This window comes from Thalassophryne amazonica, chromosome 5 (genome assembly GCF_902500255.1).
Source record: "Thalassophryne amazonica chromosome 5, fThaAma1.1, whole genome shotgun sequence".
In the NCBI taxonomy this organism is placed as follows: Eukaryota; Metazoa; Chordata; class Actinopteri; order Batrachoidiformes; family Batrachoididae; genus Thalassophryne; species Thalassophryne amazonica.
The window spans coordinates 70,167,251-70,189,107 of NC_047107.1; the positions used below are offsets into that span (position 1 = coordinate 70,167,251).

At 40.3% G+C, this 21,857-nt stretch overlaps 1 long non-coding RNA gene across 1 annotated transcript; it reads right to left on the reverse strand.

The window, feature by feature from the left end:
* Positions 1-801: 801 nt before the first annotated feature.
* LOC117509810 lies at positions 802-12,482 on the reverse strand. The gene is made up of 3 exons (XR_004560537.1): positions 12,471-12,482; positions 1,249-1,258; positions 802-929 (listed from the first exon to the last, which is right to left on the reverse strand). It is a non-coding gene; the product is annotated as an uncharacterized LOC117509810 (long non-coding RNA).
* Between the last annotated feature and the right edge of the window lie 9,375 nt (positions 12,483-21,857).

The window sequence follows — 21,857 nt, forward strand, 5'->3', positions numbered from 1 at the left end:
TGTTTTTCTCTAAAAGAACCAATCTTCACCTTGTACTGGAAATTATTGTAAAAGGAGAAAAACTTATGGAAGTGGAATCTGTCAAATATTTAGGTGTGGTATTGGACAGGACACTGTCCTTTACAAAGCACATTTATAAACTAATCAAAACTGTAAAATTTAATTGACATCAGTTTAGATATATTCACAATCAGATGAGCACAGATGCTGCCAAGCTTTACATGCATGCAATGATATTTTCACATTTTACTTATTGCATCACAACCTGGTCTTTGTCGGCCAACACAGCGTTATAGCCACTAAACAGTCTTTATAAACAGACTCTTAAAATTTTAGATAAAAAAAAACATTTTTCATACCACTATTGTAACATTGTGAAAAATATAAATTATTAACATTTGAAAATTTTATTTTCTTCTCTAATGTTAGTTTTGTGTATACAATTGTTCATAATCTGGCACCACAGCCTCTGAAACTGTTTGTAAAATTGTGTGATGAAGCAGGACAGAGAACAACACATTCCTCCTCTAGAGGAGATTGTTTTGTGAATTTTAGGTCCTCAACATTTGGACAAAAATGCTTCTCTATCAAAGCTGCAGGGATGTGGAACTTTATACCTTTGACTGTTCGAGAGTTTAAATTTTACACAAAGAAATGGTGGAAAGATGGTCAGATTTGTGAACATTAATCAAATGTGTCTTGGAAAACTATATATTAATTGTGAGTAATCGGCTGCTGGTGTTTTTTTTTTTTTGTTGGTTCTTCTGGGGGTTGTATCTATCTTTTTTTTTTTAATTTTGTAGTATTTTGTACATTGTGACCTGCTGTTTCTTTCTTCTGCCTAGGGACAACAGATGAAAATTCGCTTGTAGCTAAATCTGGTCTGTGCAACACATTTGTTGTGCAATGTCCCTGTCAAATAAATAAATCTGATCACAGAGTGACATCTTGGTTTGTGCACTGTCAGGACAGGGGGCATGGCTGGCTGCCCACAGCTGTTGAGACACCTCCGCTTCTGGTCATCACAGCTGCAGCACACGTCCTGTGTTTTGACGGACATGCGTATATGTGTGCTTATGTGGAAATACATAAAAACATATATCGATTTTGTGATGGGAGGAGAAACGGACCCTCAGTCCATTTGGACACGCAGCAGGCAATCTGAATGTCACGTCTGACAGGACACGTGTTGGGGCATTAGTGCTGTGAGCGGCGCGCTGCACAACCAGGACAAGCCAACAGTATGACAAATACGCCACTTTCAGTCACGTATCAGCAGAAATACACCATACCAAACGCCGTTTGATCAGTTATCACAGCACTTTTTTTTTCTTTTTTAGAAAATATGTTTATCTGTTTGTTGATTTTAGACATTTCACAATCCTGTTGCAAGACAGTGATTGTAACGCAGTGGTAAAGTTTCCATCTGGTAATCAGAGCGTGCGGGTTCAAATCCCGTGGAAAAAAACAAAGGTGATTTAGGTGAGTTCAAAAGAGTTCCACAGGAATCAAAGCAAAACACAACGCAGATAGAAGGAGGAAACAAACAACTGGGTTAAACAAAGGGCAAATAGTCAGAAAATCAATCAATCAACTTTTTTCTTATATAGCGCCAAATCACAACAAAACATTTTCACAGACAACCAAATACACACGACTTTGCAAACAGCTACTAACAGGAGGTGACAATATCTGCCTTTCAAAATTAAAAACCAACTATCGGTTTAACAAATGTATATTGGAGCAGTTGAATATTTGGGTCCAGCCCTACAAATTACGAGCAAATTAACATGCAAAAATAAAACAGTCATGGTGATTGTTTTCAACTGTATGCCTGTCCACGTTACAGTCAGGTTGAATGCATGACTCGCAACAAGCTGTTTTACACGTGTCATCACTGACATGAATCATGGCAACTGTTAAAAAAGAAAAGTAGATGCGACATGCAATGTTGCAACCCTAAATGGTACAACTCCTCTAAATGTTACAACTTTTTTCTATGTAAGACCAGAAAATTAGGCATTTCATGTAGTTTTGAGATGTCCTAAATCCATTCCAACAATTATAGTTGTACTTCTAGCAAATTTTGAAATCCCAAAAGTTATCACATTTAATGCTGACTTGAGAAAGTTGTCTCAAAATTTCACCAGAGAGACTGTCTGAGGTATACATCTTTGGTTGGGACAACTTTCTGTTGTATGTCATTCTTTTCAAAACTGACAAAACTTGGTTCCGCTCTAGACTGAATCACCAAAACCTAAAAACCCACCTGCAAGGAATGTCATTTGAGAGATCAGTGTAGTATGGCCCTTGAATTTATGTATTTATTTTATTTAGTTAATATAGCGCCAAATCACAACAAAGCTGCCTCAAAGCACTTCACACAAGTAAGGTCTAACATTACCAACCCCTTGAGGAAGCACACAAGCAACGGCGGTAAGGAAAAACTCTGGTGATAATGAGGAAGAAACTTCAAGCAGACCAGACTCAGAGGGTTGACCCACTGCTTAGGCCATTCTAACAGTTACAAGATTTTGCAAAGTTTTACAAACCAGAACATAACAAAAGATGAATTTCAATCAATCAATCAATTTTATTTATATAGCGCCAAATCACAACAAACAGTTGCCCCAAGGCGCTTTATATTGTAAGGCAAGGCCATACAATAATTACGTAAAAACCCCAACGGTCAAAACGACCCCCTGTGAGCAAGCACTTGGCAACAGTGGGAAGGAAAAACTCCCTTTTAACAGGAAGAAACCTCCAGCAGAACCAGGCTCAGGGAGGGGCAGTCTTCTGCTGGGACTGGTTGGGGCTGAGGGAGAGAACCAGGAAAAAGACATGCTGTGGAGGGGAGCAGAGATCAATCACTAATGTTTAAATGCAGAGTGGTGCATACAGAGCAAAAAGAGAAAGAAACACTCAGTGCATCATGGGAACCCCCCAGCAGTCTAAGTCTATAGCAGCATAACTAAGGGATGGCTCAGGGTCACCTGATCCAGCCCTAACTATAAGCTTTAGCAAAAAGGAAAGTTTTAAGCCTAATCTTAAAAGTAGAGAGGGTGTCTGTCTCCCTGATCTGAATTGGGAGCTGGTTCCAGAGGAGAGGAGCCTGAAAGCTGAAGGCTCTGCCTCCCATTCTACTCTTAAAAACCCTAGGAACTACAAGTAAGCCTGCAGTCTGAGAGCGAAGCGCTCTATTGGGGTGATATGGTACTATGAGGTCCCTAAGATAAGATGGGACCTGATTATTCAAATCCTTATAAGTAAGAAGAAGAATTTTAAATTCTATTCTAGAATTAACAGGAAGCCAATGAAGAGAGGCCAATATGGGTGAGATATGCTCTCTCCTTCTAGTCCCCGTTAGTACTCTAGCTGCAGCATTTTGAATTAACTGAAGGCTTTTCAGGGAACTTTTAGGACAACCTGATAATAATGAATTACAATAGTCCAGCCTAGAGGAAATAAATGCATGAATTAGTTTTTCAGCGTCACTCTGAGACAAGACCTTTCTAATTTTAGAGATATTGCGTAAATGCAAAAAAGCAGTCCTACATATTTGTTTAATATGCGCATTGAATGACATATCCTGATCAAAAATGACTCCAAGATTTCTCACAGTATTACTAGAGGTCAGGGTAATGCCATCCAGAGTAAGGATCTGGTTAGACACCATGTTTCTAAGATTTGTGGGGCCAAGTACAATAACTTCAGCTTTATCTGAGTTTAAAAGCAGGAAATTAGACGTCATCCATGTCTTTATGTCTGTAAGACAACCCTGCAGTTTAGCTAATTGGTGTGTGTCCTCTGGCTTCATGGATAGATAAAGCTGGGTATCATCTGCGTAACAATGAAAATTTAAGCAATGCCGTCTAATAATACTGCCTAAGGGAAGCATGTATAAAGTGAATAAAATTGGTCCTAGCACAGAACCTTGTGGAACTCCAGAATTAACCTTAGTCTGTGAGGAAGATTCCCCATTTACATGAACAAATTGTAATCTATTAGATAAATATGATTCAAACCACTGCAGCGCAGTGCCTTTAATACCTATGGCATGCTCTAATCTCTGTAATACAATTTTATGGTCAACAGTATCAAAAGCAGCACTGAGGTCTAACAGAACAAGCACAGAGATGAGTCCACTGTCTGAGGCCATAAGAAGATCATTTGTAACCTTCACTAATGCTGTTTCTGTACTATGATGAATTCTAAAACCTGATTGAAACTCTTCAAATAGACCATTCCTCTGCAGATGATCAGTTAGCTGTTTTACAACTACCCTTTCAAGAATTTTTGAGAAAAAAGGAAGGTTGGAGATTGGCCTATAATTAGCTAAGATAGCTGGGTCAAGTGATGGCTTTTTAAGTAATGGTTTAATTACTGCCACCTTAAAAGCCTGTGGTACATAGCCAACTAATAAAGATAGATTGATCATATTTAAGATCGAAGCATTAAATAATGGTAGGGCTTCCTTGAGCAGCCTGGTAGGAATGGGGTCTAATAGACATGTTGATGGTTTGGAGGAAGTAACTAATGAAAATAACTCAGACAGAACAATCGGAGAGAAAGAGTCTAACCAAATAAAAGCAGCCAAAGATAACGATACGTCTTTGGGATGGTTATGAGTAATTTTTTCTCTAATAGTTAAAATTTTATTAGCAAAGAAAGTCATGAAGTCATTACTAGTTAAAGTTAAAGGAATACTCGGCTCAATAGAGCTCTGACTCTTTGTCAGCCTGGCTACAGTGCTGAAAAGAAACCTGGGGTTGTTCTTATTTTCTTCAATTAGTGATGAGTAGTAAGATGTCCTAGCTTTACGGAGGGCTTTTTTATAGAGCAACAGACTCTTTTTCCAGGCTAAGTGAAGATCTTCTAAATTAGTGAGACACCATTTCCTCTCCAACTTACGGGTTATCTGCTTTAAGCTGCGAGTTTGTGAGTTATACCACGGAGTCAGGCACTTCTGATTTAAAGCTCTCTTTTTCAGAGGAGCTACAACATCCAAAGTTGTCTTCAATGAGGATGTAAAACTATTGACGAGATACTCTATCTCACTTACAGAGTTTAGGTAGCTACTCTGCACTGTGTTGGTATATCGCATTAGAGAACATAAAGAAGGAATCATATCCTTAAACCTAGTTACAGCGCTTTCTGAAAGACTTCTAGTGTAATGAAACTTATTCCCCACTGCTGGGTAGTCCATCAGAGTAAATGTAAATGTTATTAAGAAATGATCAGACAGAAGGGAGTTTTCAGGGAATACTGTTAAGTCTTCAATTTCCAAACCATAAGTCTGAACAAGATCTAAGATATGATTAAAGTGGTGGGTGGACTCATTTACATTTTGAGCAAAGCCAATTGAGTCTAATAATAGATTAAATGCAGTGTTGAGGCTGTCATTCTCAGCATCTGTGTGGATGTTAAAATCGACCACTATAACTATCTTATCTGAGCTAAGCACTAAGTCAGACAAAAGGTCTGAAAATTCACAGAGAAACTCACAGTAACGACCAGGTGAACGATAGATAATAACAAATAAAACTGTTTTTTGGGACTTCCAATTTGGATGGACAAGACTAAGAGTCGAGCTTTCAAATGAATTAAAGCTCTGTCTGGGTTTTTGATTAATTAATAAGCTGGAATGGAAGATTGCTGCTAATCCTCCGCCTCGGCCCATGCTACGAGCATTCTGGCAGTTAGTGTGACTCGGGGGGTGTTGACTCATTTAAACTAACATATTCATCCTGCTGTAACCAGGTTTCTGTAAGGCAGAATAAATCAATATGTTGATCAATTATTATATCATTTACTAACAGGGACTTAGAAGAGAGAGACCTAATGTTTAATAGACCACATTTAACTGTTTTAGTCTGTGGTGCCGTTGAAGGTGCTATATTATTTTTTCTTTTTGAATTTTTATGCTTAAATAGATTTTTGCTGGTTATTGGTGGTCTGGGAGCAGGCACCGTCTCTACGGGGATGGGGTAATGAGGGGATGGCAGGGGGAGAGAAGCTGCAGAGAGGTGTGTAAGACTACAACTCTGCTTCCTGGTCCCAACCCTGGATAGTCACGGTTTGGAGGATTTAAGAAAATTGGTCAGATTTCTAGAAATGAGAGCTGCTCCATCCAAAGTGGGATGGATGCCGTCTCTCCTAACAAGACCAGGTTTTCCCCAGAAGCTTTGCCAATTATCTTTGAAGCCCACCTCATTTTTTGGACACCACTCAGACAGCCAGCAATTCAGGGAGAACATGCGGCTAAACATGTCACTCCCGGTCCGATTAGGGAGGGGCCCAGAGAAAACTACAGAGTCCGACATTGTTTTTGCAAAGTTACACACCGATTCAATGTTAATTTTAGTGAGCTCCGATTGGCGTAACCGGGTGTGAATTTGATGAGAAGTCCATGCAGCCGTCCAATCACAGGCAGGGGTCATCCATTATGCCATTCTGGCATGTTCCCACGGCAGAGTCCGTTCCACATTCCACATCCGTTTCAGAAATTATGCAGTAATCAAATCCAGCACATGACGTCATAACGTCATCAGCACCTCAGACAGAGAGAAAAAAAAGCAGAATCAGTCGGCCAGAAAAACTACACCTAAGGTAAAATTCATCAGCATTAAGCAACAGGAAAGCAGAGAAAATACTAAAGTGATCGCCAGCCGCTAGCCCTAAGCTTCACGAACAGACTCAGAATTTAGATAAAGTTGAGGCAGAGACCCACTCAGTTTACTAATAAAATGAATTTAAAAGGATAGGAGGCATAGTACCATACTATTTATTGCCGTAGGGAAATCATTCCACAAAATAGGTGCATGATAAGAGAAAGCTCTGTGGCCCACAGACTTTTTAGTCACCCTCGGGACACAAAGTAGTTCTGCACCCTGAGAACACTGAGCCCGGGCTGGTATAGAGTTTAATTAGGTCAGCTGAGTAGGGAGGCACTAGTCCATGAATAATTTTATTGAACCTTAAAATCCAACCTCACAGAGACACGAAGTCAGTGAAGAGACAACAAAATGAGTGTAATGTGGTTAAGCGTTCTGCTTCCTGTCAAAAGTCTGGCAGCAACATTTTGAACCATTTGGAGACCCCTATTGCTGGACTGCGGTAAACCAGAAAATAGAACATTGCAGTAGTCCAGTCTAGAAGAGACAAATGCATGTATCAAGGTCTCAGCATCAGCCATAGACAGGATGGGACAAATCTTCACGATGTTTCACAGGTGGAAAGAAACAGTCATAATATTTCTAATGTGCAGGTCAAAAGACAATGTAGGATCAAAACTCACCCCAAGGTTCCTCACTTTGTCAGTGTGATGTATGACACACGACTTGCAGAGCGGGTCATAAGGTGTATTTATATGAATCCTCAATTTTAACCAGTAGATTCAGTAGATTCTCACAAATCCAACAAGACCAAGCATTCATGATATGCACAGTCTTAAGGCTATGAAACTGGGCTATTAGTAAAAAAAAGTAGAAAAGGGGGTATTCACAATAATAGTAGCATCTGCTGTTGACACTACAAACTCAAAACTGTTATGTTCAAACTGCTTTTTTAGCAATCCTGTGAATTACTAAACTAGTATTTAGTTGTATAACCACAGTTTTTCATGATTTCTTCACATCTGCGAGGTATTAATTTTGTTGGTTTGGAACCAAGATTTTGCTCGTTTACTAGTGTGCTTGGGGTCATTGTCTTGTTGAAACACCCATTTCAAAGGCATGTCCTCTTCAGCATAAGGCAACATGACCTCTTCAAGTATTTTGACATATCCAAACTGATCCTTGATACCTGGTATGCAATATATAGGCCCAACACCATAGTAGGAGAAACATGCCCATATCATGATGCTTGCACCACCATGCTTCACTGTCTTCACTGTGAACTGGGGCTTGAATTCAGAGTTTGGGGGTCATCTCACAAACTGTCTGTGGCCCTTGGACCCAAAAAGAACAATTTTACTCTCATCAGTCCACAAAATATTCCTCCATTTCTCTTTAGGCCAGTTGATGTGTTCTTTGGCAAATTGTAACCTCTTCTGCACATGTGTTTTATTTATTGGAGGGACTTTGCGGGGGATTCTTGCAAATAAATTAGCTTCACATAGGCGTCTTCTAACTGTCACAGCACTTACAGGTAACTCCAGACTGTCTTTGATCATCCTGGAGCTGATCAGTGGGTGAGCCTTTGCCATTCTGGTCATTCTTCTATCCATTTTGATGGTTGTTTTCTGTTTTCTTCCACGCGTCTGTTTTTTTTTTTTTCCATTTTAAAGCATTGGAGATCATTGTAGATGAACAGCCTATAATTTTTTGCACCTGCGTATAACGTTTCCCCTCTCCAATCAACTTTTTAATCAAACTACGCTGTTCTTCTGAACAATGTCTTGAACATGCCATTTTCCTCAGGCTTTCAAAGAGAAAAGCATGTTCAACAGGTGCTAGCTTCATCCTTAAATAGGGGACACCTGATTCACACCTGTTTGTTCCACAAAATTGACAAACTCACTGACTGAATGCCATACTACTATTATTGTGAACACCCCCTTTTCTACTTTTTTTTTTTTACTAATAGCCCAATTTCATAGCCTTAAGAGTGTGCATGTCATGAATGCTTGGTCTTGTTGGATTTGTGAGAATCTACTGAATCTACTGGTACCTTGTTTCCCATGTAACAATAAGAAATATACTCAAAACCTGGATTAATCTTTTTAGTCACATAGCACTACTATTATTCTGAACACTACTGTATGTCCATTTTTGTGACCTCCAAGTGCTTCATCCGAATATAATTGGTGCAGACGTGAATAACAATGTGGCTATATCCTGTGTCATGTTTCTTTGTCTGTCTGCCCTTTTGCAACATCAGCACCATAAGGTGAGAGGCAGTGTTGGGTGCTCTGGCCCCAGGAAAACATTTAACGTCAGTGGGTGTTTGTAACCTGACTATGCGAGTGATAGAATCCCCTATCAATAACGCCCGGTGTTTCGGTCTTGAAGTAGGGGTAGAAGTCACCCATGGGCTTCAGGGGCCAACAACAGTCATATCCAAGTCAGAAAATGGTTCACAGTTCACAGTGGTGAATGTGATCTGGGTACCGCAACCTGAAACCAAGCCCTACGTGACTTCCTCTGCCTAACAATGGTCTGAAAGCCATCATCTTTAGCCAGTATTGCTAAGCTAATACTAATGTACATGCTAGCTCGTCTGGACTGCCCATAATATCTAACTCCACTAAACCAAGAAGCTGCTCTAGCTTATGGACACGGCTCTCTGACAGAGCCACGCTATCTGCCAGCATTGTGCAAGGTTTATGTCAAGTGTAAAGTAAATGCACTTTGTGCACCAGAAAACCCAAGCATGTAGCCAAGCTAGCGCAAGCTAACCACTCATGAAAATGCTAACAACTCCTAAGATTCACACAGGAATAAAATAATGAGCTTAAAATTCACAGCCGTTACACTGAAAAATTAACAGAAGTATCAGACTGGTAACAGGAATAAAAGAAACTATTACAACCTTGTACTGATTAGAAGAGTGTCGTTCAAGCCAGCAGTCCATCCAGGAGAAGTTGCCAGATCTCCCGGATGGACTGAATGATGTTCTAAAAATTGAAATAGTCCTTGAAAGGAAAAATGTTTCCCTCAGTATATTAGTGAGGCATGATTACATAGAATTTATACAGAAAACTGTATTTCCATGAAGCAGTTTGGTCTACATTTTAAAGAAGTCCCTGCTTTAGACTTTTATTACTCACACCTCTGCTGAAAAACAAGTTTGAGATTCATGCCGAGACCATCAAAGTTACAAGTCAAAAACTGCAGCTAAAGGGTATTAAAAACAAACCTCTTTAGAATGTTGAAAAATTATGACAATCTTCAGCATGAATGTCACACAACTGATCATAAGGACTGAGTCATTTCAGTTTTTGACATTTTTAACATGAAAGCAAAGCAAACCTGCAGACACGCAAATGCACATGTGGGATTTTTTGGGGTTTTAGTGCTAAAACTACACTTTCACCAAGCTAAACATTGATACTTTGACTTCTGTGCATTGTTCATCTTTAAGGCACTCAACCATCGTGCTGCAGGCAGCAGCAGAGAATGGACACAGCTAAAGCCAACTAATTCTACGGTACACGTAGTAGTGGGAGGAGTGCTGACATTTGGTATGCAAAGGCCCTCAAATCCTCCGAGTGCACATATCAAAGCACTTTTTTCTGGCTCACTGGGCTGACAATCACTTTTTAATGCCAGACTGACTCATTCTTCTGCCTGCAGAAACTTTATGATAGATGTTTAGGTATGAAGATCCCCTTTGTCACTCAAGCTTAAAGTTGTTTCAGAACTGTGGACCTGCCAGCACACACACTGTCAGCGTGACATAACAGAGGAGCAGCTTTGTGTGGGTGATTCTGAAGACTGGCAGTTTTAAAACATGCGCATGACACTAAGAACTTCAAGGAACTTGGAGTCACAGTTCTGTCAATTGTGTGGGGCTTTTTAATTAGTTTCTGTGGCCTGCTTTCTGTGTAGCAGAGCATCCCCATGAGCCAAACATCCTGACTCAGACGACCTGAGTCTGACCTTACCTGAGTTTTCACTGACGACAATAAGCACTGGTCTTTTTCGTTTATATGTGCAAAGGAATTCTACTAAAGGTGTCTGTCTGTTTGTCTACTCCAGATTGATTGATCTCGATGGGTACGTGGTTAGATCAATCAGTCGGTATGCTCTGGATGGGACGAATAAAGCCTGAACAGGTCCACCAATATCAAACTTACCAAAGGCTAACAAGATACAGTAGTGTTCAGAATAATAGTAGTGCTATGTGACTAAAAAGATTAATCCAGGTTTTGAGTATATTTCTTATTGTTACATGAGAAACAAGGTACCAGTAGATTCTCACAAATCCAACAAGACCAAGCATTCATGATATGCACACTCTTAAGGCTATGAAATTGGGCTATTAGTAAAAAAAAAAAAAAGTAGAAAAGGGGGTGTTCACAATAATAGTAGCATCTGTGTTTGATGCTACAAACTCAAAACTATTATGTTCAAACTGCTTTTTTAGCAATCCTGTGAATCACTAAACTAGTATTTAGTTGTATAACCACAGTTTTTCATGATTTCTTCACATCTGCGAGGCATTAATTTTGTTGGTTTGGAACCAAGATTTTGCTCGTTTACTAGTGTGCTTGGGGTCATTGTCTTGTTGAAACACCCATTTCAAGGGCATGTCTTCTTCAGCATAAGGCAACATGACCTCTTCAAGTATTTTGACATATCCAAACTGATCCATGATACCTGGTATGCGATATATAGGCCCAACACCATAGTAGGAGAAACATGCCCATATCATGATGCTTGCACCACCATGCTTCACTGTCTTCACTGTGAACTGTGGCTTGAATTCAGAGTTTGGGGGTCGTCTCACAAACTGTCTGCAGCCCTTGGACCCAAAAAGAACAATTTTACTCTCATCAGTCCACAAAATATTCCTCCATTTCTCTTTAGGCCAGTTGATGTGTTCTTTGGCAAATTGTAACCTCTTCTGCACATGTCTTTTATTTAACAGAGGGACTTTGCGGGGGATTCTTGCAAATAATTTAGCTTCACACAGGTGTCTTCTAACTGTCACAGCACTTACAGGTAACTCCAGACTGTCTTTGATTGTTTTCCATTTTCTTCCATGTGTCTCTGTTTTGTTTTTTTTTGTTGTCCATTTTAAAGCATTGGAGATCATTGTAGATGAACAGCCTAGAATTTTTTGCACCTGCGTATAATTTTTCCCCTCTCCAATCAACTTTTTAATCAAACTACGCTGTTCTTCTGAACAATGTCTTGAACGTCCCATTTTCCTCAGGCTTTCAAAGAGAAAAGCATGCTCAACAGGTGCTGGCTTCATCCTTAAATAGGGGACACCTGATTCACACCTGTTCGTTCCACAAAATTGACAAACTCACTGACTGAATGCCACACTACTATTATTGTGAACACCCCCTTTTCTACTTTTTTTGCTAATAGCCCAATTTCATAGCCTTAAGAGTGTGCATATCATGAATGCTTGGTCTTTGTTGGATTTGTGAGAATCTACTGAATCTACTGGTACCTTGTTTCCCATGTAACAATGAGAAATACGAGGTCTGTTAGAAAACTATCCAACCTTTTTATTTTTTTTTAAAAACTATATTGATTTGAATCATGTGCGCTTGCATCAGCCAAGCTTGAACCTTCGTGTGCATGCGTGAGTTTTTTCACGCCTGTTGTGTTGATCTGGGATGTCGTCTGACTACTACAGAAATGGCAGAAGAGGTGGACATACCACTTTTTAGGCACATTCCACTGTTACAGGAGTTTTTCTCATGAAAAGACATGCGGAGGAATTCGCACGTCAGGACGGAGCCGCTCATGGCGCGGGACAAAAAGCAACGCCGTGATGAAGCCTCACAGGACATGTTGTGGCATGTCCAGCTCGTCCACAATTTCTCAGATAGTCACACGACTGAAAAGCCACTGAAAGCCGTCTGAATCTTCCGAATGGTGCAAGAGCTGGGCATGTTACAACATGTACTGTGAAACCAACACGGAGGTCCTTTTGTCCCGCGCCATCAGCAGCTCCGTGGCGAATTCCTCCACTCCTCTTTCCATGACAAAAACTCCTGTAACAGTGGAATGTGCCGAAAAAGTGGTATGTCCACCTCTTCTGCCATTTCTGTAGTAGTCAGACGACGTCCCGGATCAACACAGCGTTCAGTTTGGAAATGATGTGGTCGTTTCAGCCTGTCGATCACCACAAGGAGCGCGGTGCGCCCTCCGCCATTGTGCGCTGTCTTTAAACCGGCTGTAACACTCCTTAATCTGTGTGATCCCCATAGAATCGTCCCTGAAAGCCGTCTGAATCTTCCGAATGGTTTCCACCTGGCTGTCTCTCACAGCTCCAAAGCTCCAAATCGTTCAGACATTTTCCTCACAATAAAAATCCGACGAGGGGGGTGGACCACTGCTCACTCAAAGCGTGCTCGCAGGTGAATGACGCAACCGACAGGCGTGAAAAAACTCACGCATGCGCACGAAGGTTCAAGCTTGGCTGATGCAAGCACACATGATTCAAATCCATATAGTTTTTGCAAAAAATAAAAAGGTCAGATAGTTTTCTAACAGACCTCATATACTCAAAACCTGGATTAATCTTTTTAGTCACATAGCACTACTATTATTCTGAACACTACTGTAAATAAACTTGGTTTGAGTGTTTGAGTTATGCATATTTTTGCACACTGGGTGGTGGTTCTTGGCACAGGTGGCTTGAGTGTGGGTATGATAAACTATAACCAGTATATTGTCAAGGTCACCAACCTACAGATACTAGCCTTGCAAGGCATTATCAAAGTCACTCCCACTTTCCTCTAACAGCACCATGCTTTAATTTATAGTGTTTCATCTATAGACTTATCCTCTGTGTATATGTGGCCTGAACTTCAATATATATTCACAGAAACTTCCATCTACCTTGTGGGTGCTTTGCATTAGTGTATTTCTGTTTAGTTTAGACACCACCATCACCAATTTTATGTATTACACAATTGGACTACAAAATAAGTGGCCACCTTCTATTGATCTGGGCATGCATGCCAGAAAGTACAGTGCATCCGAAAAGTATTTACTTCATGTGCTTAGGGTCATTGTCCTGCTGAAAGATGAACCGTCGCCCCAGTCTGAGGTCAAGAGCACTCTCGAGTAGGTTTTCATCCAGGATGTCTCTGTACATTACTGCTTTCATCTTTCCCTCAATCCTGAGTAGTCTCCCAGTTCCTGCCGCTGAAAAACATACCCACAGCATGATGCTGCCTCAGTTGCCTTCTGACAAACTCCAGTCAGGCTCCCATGTGCCTTTTACTAAGAAGTGGCTCCCGTCTGGTCACTCTACCATACAGGCCTGATTGGTGGATTGCTGCAGAGATGGTTGTCCTTCTGGAAGGTTTTCCTCTCTCCAAAGAGGTGTAAAACTCCAGCTTCAGAAAGTAAAAGTCCAACTACATATTTGTTCCATCTTCTTAATAAACCAACTGATTGTAATTAGTTCAACTCTTCAGGCAGGTGGATGAACTAATTATTGAGATCACCTGTTTCAGGTGCACAGGTAGAAGCAATACATGGTAGGGCTTTTACTTTCTGAAGCCGGAGTTTTACACCTCTGCTCTCTCCACAGAGGAATGCTGGAGCTCTGACAGAGTGACCATCATGTTCTTGGTCACCTCCCTGACCAAGGTCCTTTTCCCCTGATTGCTCAGCTTAGATGAGCAGCCATCTCTAGGAAGAGTGCTGGTGGATCCTAATGTCTCCATTTTCAGATGATGGAGGCCACTGTGCTCATTGGGACCTTCAAAGCAGCAGAAATGTTTCTGCACCCTTCGCCAGAATTGTGGCTCGAGACAATCCTGTTTTGGAGGTCTACAGATCCTTTGACTTCATGTTTTGTTTGTGCTCTGACATGCACTGCCAACTGTGGGACCTTAAATGTAGTGAGATGTGTGCCTTTCCAAATCATGTCCAATCAACTGAATTTACCCCAAGTGGACTCCAATTAAGCTGCAGAAACACCTCAAGGATGGTCAGTGAAAACAGGTTGTGAATGCTTATGTACATATATATATATTTGCAAAAATCTCAACTTTTTAATGTTATCATGGGGTATTGTGTGTAGAATTTTGAGGAAAAAATTAATTTAATCCATTTTGAAATAAGGCTTAATGTGGAAAAAGTGAAGCGCTGTGAATACCTTCTGGGTGCACTGTAAATCAAATCAAATCAAATCAATTTTATTTATATAGCGCCAAATCACAACAAACAGTTGTCCCAAAGCGCTTTATATTGTAAGGCAAAAGCCATACAATAATTACAGAAAAACCCCAACGGTCAAAACGACCCCCTGTGAGCAACCACTTGGCGACAGTGGGAAGGAAAAACTCCCTTTTAACAGGAAGAAACCTTCAGCAGAACCAGGCTCAGGGAGGGGCAGTCTTCTGCTGGGACTGGTTGGGGCTGAGGGGAGAGAATCAGGAAAAACACATGCTGTGGAAGAGAGCAGAGATCAATCATTAATGATTAAATGCAGAGTGGTGCATACAGAGCAAAAAGAGAAAGAAACAGTGCATCATGGGAACCCCCCAGCAGTCTAAGTCTATAGCTGCATAACTAAGGGATGGTTCAGGATCACCTGATCCAGCCCTAACTATAAGCTTTAGCAAAAAGGAAAATTTTAAGCCTAATCTTAAAAGTAGAGAGGGTGTCTGTCTCCCTGATCCGAATTGGGAGCTGGTTCCACAGGAGAGGAGCCTGAAAGCTGAAGGCTCTGCCTCCCATTCTACTCTTACAAACCCTAGGAACTACAAGTAAGCCTGCAGTCTGAGAGCGAAGCGCTCTATTGGGGTGATATGGTACTATGAGGTCCCTAAGATAAGATGGGACCTGATTATTCAAAACCTTATAAGTAAGAAGAAGAATTTTAAATTCTATTCTAGAATTAACAGGAAGCCAATGAAGAGAGGCCAATATGGGTGAGATATGCTCTCTCCTTCTAGTCCCCGTTAGTACTCTAGCTGCAGCATTTTGAATTAACTGAAGGCTTTTCAGGGAACTTTTAGGACAACCTGATAATAATGAATTACAATAGTCCAGCCTAGAGGAAATAAATGCATGAATTAGTTTTTCAGCATCACTCTGAGACAAGACCTTTCTAATTTTAGAGAGATTGCGCAAATGCAAAAAAGCAGTCCTACATATTTGCTTAATATGCGCATTGAAGGACATATCCTGATCAAAAATGACTCCAAGATTTCTCACAGTATTACTGGAGGTCAGGGTAATGCCATCCAGAGTAAGGATCTGGTTAGACACCATGTTTCTAAGATTTGTGGGGCCGAGTACAATAACTTCAGTTTTATCTGAATTTAAAAGCAGGAAATTAGAGGTCATCCATGTCTTTATGTCTGTAAGACATTCGTGCAGTTTAAGTAATTGGTGTGTGTTCTCTGGCTTCATGGATAGATAAAGCTGGGTATCATCTGCGTAACAATGAAAATTTAAGCAATGCTTTCTAATAATACTGCCTAAGGGAAGCATGTATAAAGTGAATAAAATTGGTCCTAGCACAGAACCTTGTGGAACTCCATAATTAACCTTAGTCTGTGAAGAAGACTCCCCATTTACATGAACAAATTGTAATCTATTAGATAAATACGATTCAAATCGACGCAGCGCAGTGCCTTTAATACCTATGGCATGCTGTAATCTCTGTAATAAAATTTTATGGTCAACAGTATCAAAAGCAGCACTGAGGTCTAACAGGACAAGCACAGAGATGAGTCCATTGTCTGAGGCCATAAGAAGATAATTTGTAACCTTCACTAATGCTGTTTCTGTACTATGATGAATTCTAAAACCTGACTGAAACTCTTCAAATAGACCATTCCTCTGCAGATGATCAGTTAGCTGTTTTACAACTACCCTTTCAAGAATTTTTGAGAGAAAAGGAAGGTTGGAGATTGGCCTATAATTAGCTAAGATAGCTGGGCCAAGTGATGGCTTTTTAAGTAATGGTTTAATTACTGCCACCTTAAAAGCCTGTGGTACATAGCCAACTAATAAAGATAGATTGATCATATTTAAGATCGAAGCATTAATTAATGGTACGGCTTCCTTGAGCAGCCTGGTAGGAATGGGGTCTAATAGACATGTTGATGGTTTGGAGGAAGTAACTAATGAAAATAACTCAGACAGAACAATCAGAGAGAAAGAGTCTAACCAAATACCAACTTATGGGTTATCTGCTTTAAGCTGCAAGTTTGTGAGTTATACCACGGAGTCAGGCACTTCTGATTTAAGGCTCTCTTTTTCAGAGGAGCTACAGCATCCAAAGTTGTGCTCAATGAGGATGTAAAACTATTGATGAGATAATCTATCTCACTCACAGAGTTTAGGTAGCTACTCTGCACTGTGTTGGTATATGGCATTGGAGAACATAACAAAGAAGGAATCATATTCTTAAACCTAGTTACAGCACTTTCAAAAGGCTTCTACTGTAATGAAACTTATTCCCCACTGCTGGGTAGTCCATCAGAGTAAATGTAAATGTTATTAAGAAATGATCAGACAGAAGGGGGTTTTCAGGGAATACTGTTAAGTCTTCAATTTCCATACCATAATTCAGAACAAGATCTAAAGTATGGTTAAAGTGGTGGGTGGACTCATTTACATTTTGAGCGAAGCCAATAGAGTCTAATAATAGATTAAATGCAGTGTTGAGGCTGTCATTCTCAGCATCTGTGTGGATGTTAAAATCGCCCACTATAATTATCTTATCTGAGCTAAGCACTAAGTCAGACAAAAGGTCTGAAAATTCACAGAGAAACTCACAGTAATGACCAGGTGGGCGATAGATAATAACAAATAAAACTGGTTTTTGGGACTTCCAATTTGGATGGACAAGACTAAGAGACAAGCTTTCAAATGAATTAAAGCTCTGTCTGGGTTTTTGATTAATTAATAAGCTGGAATGGAAGATTGCTGCTACTCCTCCCCCTCGGCCCGTGCTACGAGCATTCTGACAGTTAGTGTGACTCGGGGGTGTTGACTCATTTAAACTAACATATTCATCCTGCTGTAACCAGGTTTCTGTTAGGCAGAATAAATCAATATGATGATCAATTATTATATCATTTACTAACAGGGACTTAGAAGAGATAAATGTGCAACATCTGGTGCAGATGTGCAGTACAAGATGGGCGTATTTTAATATGGGGTCAATGATTGTGTCTCAGTAATCAGTAAGCCAACATAAGAAATTCTGGGAGGAAATTACTAAAAGAAAAAAACTTGTTTTTTTCTAAAATGATCTTACACATCTGTTTCAGATTGAAGGATTTAAAAGTGCATGAAGAACAGAAAGTTTCACTAACAGTGGAATCTATTTGTGTCCAACAGAAACATCCATTCCAGGGGTCATTAGTGCCAAAACACACACACAGTCAGACCTGGAGGTATCGTCATGAATAATTTCTGCTCCTTCTTGTTCTTTTTCTGCTTCCGTTTGTGTGGGAATGTTTATGCATGGCCCATTCATTATTGAACGCTGAAGAGCACAGATATTTTGAGTTAACATCCAAAGGGATGACTGTATCATCCATGCTCAATTTCCACCATTACATAAGCTCTGTAGGTGTAGAGGTGTTCCACAGACTGCCACATCAAACACTCATATGAAGTACAAAGTGTAACGGAAAAAGCAATTATGTGTAGAGCAACAGACAAGGCCGACTTGACAGTGAGAAGTGGTGAGAAATTCTGCCAGATGTCTTTTATGCAGCCTTCACCGTTTCCTCCTTGAATTGGTCACTGGTTGCTTGTTTCCATGGTTACAGTGAACATGAAAGGATGCCCAAAAATGACTCTAGTCAGCCTGCTTCAAAACGACTGATGCAATAGCTGATTTAGTATGACAAACTCTCACGTTTCATGCTTTTGTCATTTAATAGCATTATGTTTCTTGGTGACTGCTACGTTTAATAACCCAGGTCAGGCCCAGGAGATCGTTTTACCCCCCGCAGCTCAACTGGTGTTCATTTCCAACTTAGTCATTATTTTTATTTAATTTTTTGTGCATTTTCAATTTGTCAGTCTTTTCATTTGTAGCAGTCATATGACTATTAAATCAAATGTATTCATCATTAACTTTATTTTACATTTAAAACTGAGCAGTCAGTATGTGACTGTGCAACTGATCAAGCAAATGCTGGTGCCAGTTTGCCTCTATCTGAACCTATGAAAAGAAGAAGGGCCTTTATTGTCATTGTACATAGATGAATACATACAACAAAATTTCTTCTCTGCATTTAACCTATCCTAATTAGAGTTAGATACAGTACAACCAGTAGGAGCAGTTGGCACCCACAGTCCAGAGCCCAGATCTACATGTAGAGATGCTGCCTTGCTCAGGGGCAGACAGAATATGTTTTTGATAGTGAGAGGGAACTCATGCAGACAACATTCAAACTCCACACAGAAAGGACCTGGGAGAAAGCAATCCCAGGACATTCTTGCTGTTGTGTCGGTGTCGAACGGTCCGCCCCTAAAAATTGGTCCGCCTTTTGCATCTGCGCATGCGTCATTTCGGACCACAGCAGCACGTCTGGGTAGAGTCTCTTCACCCAAAGCAATCAAATGGATTAATGGGATTATTAACCATCAGATCATTCTAAAGTCAGTTTTAAGCAGAAACGAGGCAAAATTCTGTGACGCTTTGAAATGTCCAACACTCAGTGAACGTATCAGCTAGCAGCTCATTTAGCCGCAGTGCTCTGATCCCTTCCGTCGCCTTTTATGATGAAATAATGCTGAATTTATGTGGAAATGATTGTTGTACAAAAGCGTCAGATATCTGTCACTGAGATAGATGATGACTGGAGTCCAGCTTGAAGCAAAAACGTGATAATCCGTGAACATCAGGGGGGACCGATTTTTAGGGGGACCGTTCACTTGGTGACACCGGCACTGAAAGGCAAGTTCTGCTCAGTTGCATACATTTTTGTTTTCAATGTCTCATCTGCAGGGAGAAAGGCGTCTGCCTTAAATAAATTTTGAAAAACACAGCATTGAGCATTGAAGTGACCCCTAAGGTGAGTATAAGACTCCTGATTGATCTGCATGTCAGTGCTCTTGTCTCTGTGTGACATAATGTGTGTTTGAGTGAGTTTGGGCACATTTCACTGTGAAACACAACAAAGGAGTTGCCTTAAAAATGATTTCAAACATGCTCATCTATCATGTACTGTATTTGTCTCTCTTTGTGCACATTTCCTCTGGGGGAAAAATGGCCTTTCCCCTCAGCGATAGACTAAAAATGACACTTCCTGGACACCATTGTAAATATGTATTGGACCAGCTGTGTGGAAAACATCAGTATCAGGCATCTGATACTGATGTTTTCTGAAATCTGAAATCTGAAATGAGAACAAATGAGAAAAAATACTAGAGCACCAAAGATGCTGTCAATCAAAAATGGCACAACTTGAGCATTGTTAGTTGCACACAAGGACAACAAAATCAAAAAAAGTTAAACCTGAGTGAGAACTTAAACACCCTTCTTACGTTGACTGATATGCAGCCTGGAAGATCAGAGTCTATAACTGTGACAAACCTGAGTGTGAAGATCACAGGTGTTCATAGTGTGTGCTTTTATGATGTAACACATGCTGAACTTGTACCAAGTGCAAAAACAGCTATAGTATAACATTAGCATGGTCTTGGTGCTATGTTTTTTGTTTTTTTTGGTATTCATTAAGTAATACTTAATGAATACCAAATACTTAAGAAGGGTACTTGGAGAGACCACATCTTTGCAGAGGGGTAAAAGGCCAACCATGAATTCCCTTTTCCCCATTTGATCTTTGTGATGCCACAAGATAAGAATATCTGGACAATGGGCTACATCAAACTGCAATTTGTGTACTATATACAGTAGCAGGCACAAAGCAGTACTTCAAAATCTGTAGGATTTCCATATACTGAGTAGCAGTGTTAGAGGTCTCTGGGCTGATTTTTAAATGCCTTGGCCTGGACCTCACTATGTAATGACTCTGTCTTGGCATTGTCCAGCCTCTTTTGAGGCTGCTTGTTTTTACATTTTAAATTCATTTCATTTATATAGTGCCAAATCACAACAAAGCTGCCTCAAGGCGCTTCACACAAGTAAAGTCTAACCTTACCAACGCCTAGAGCAAACGCACAGGCAACAGTGGTAAGGAAAAACTCCCTCTTATGATTTGAGGAAGAAACCTCAAGCAGACCAGATTCAAAGGGGTGACCCTCTGTTTGGGCCATGATACAGACACAACTGCCAATACAAATATACAGGAAATTTTGGGAGTCCATGTTGGTTTACCTATTTTTTGCAGTGTTTACTTCCCACCAAATAAAAAGTGCCCATTATGGTAACTTTACGCATATGATGGTCTATGCACGCAGTGCTTGAATGCATTGTTTTCTATTCACAATACTACATGCACAGAAAGACACATGCTACGCTACACTACGTCTACAAGTACTAATGTGCAAAAATCTTCAGAAACAGCCTTGGAACTACCCAAACATTATTATATTCCTTCACCTGGGTAATGTATTAATGTCTGTCATCCCAACACATTGCATCACAAAAGTACGCTTAAGATTATATAAGACCGCATCTGACTTGTTTGGCTGTGTCTTGAAATTATGCACGAGTCTATGAGAATTGGCCACGACAACTACAATAGACATTATATAATACTCGACCTTGTATGATGTGGCCTCAGCCTTGGCCTTGAGTTGTTGTGACTCAGTCTTTGCCTCGGCCTGGAAGACCCAGAACTTGGCCTTGGGCAAGGTGGACCCAACTACAGTACTCCTCATTAGGCCTTTAATAGTCTTCAAACAGTATCTGCTACCTCCACAGTGTGCAAACTAACAACAATATGCTCTCCCACAAGGCAGTTGGAGCCTGGTAACTTGAGACAAAGAATTTCCCAGCCCAGAAAAATTAAAAGAAGATAGCAGACATAGATGAAAGCAGTAGCAGCATCCAAGAGCCCATGGCATTGTACAAATATCCATTCATTAAGAATCAAAAGATGTTTAAAAATAGGTCTGTCATTGCAAAATAGAATCTTTCATGGCATACGTGGGTACAGTATGTGCCTTCTGTTAACATCATGCTGAAAGGACATGTAAGGTGGCAGGAGTGTAGTTCATGAAAATTGTGTCCCTAAAATTTAAAATTCTTCTATACATACTATAGTTAACAGCTAA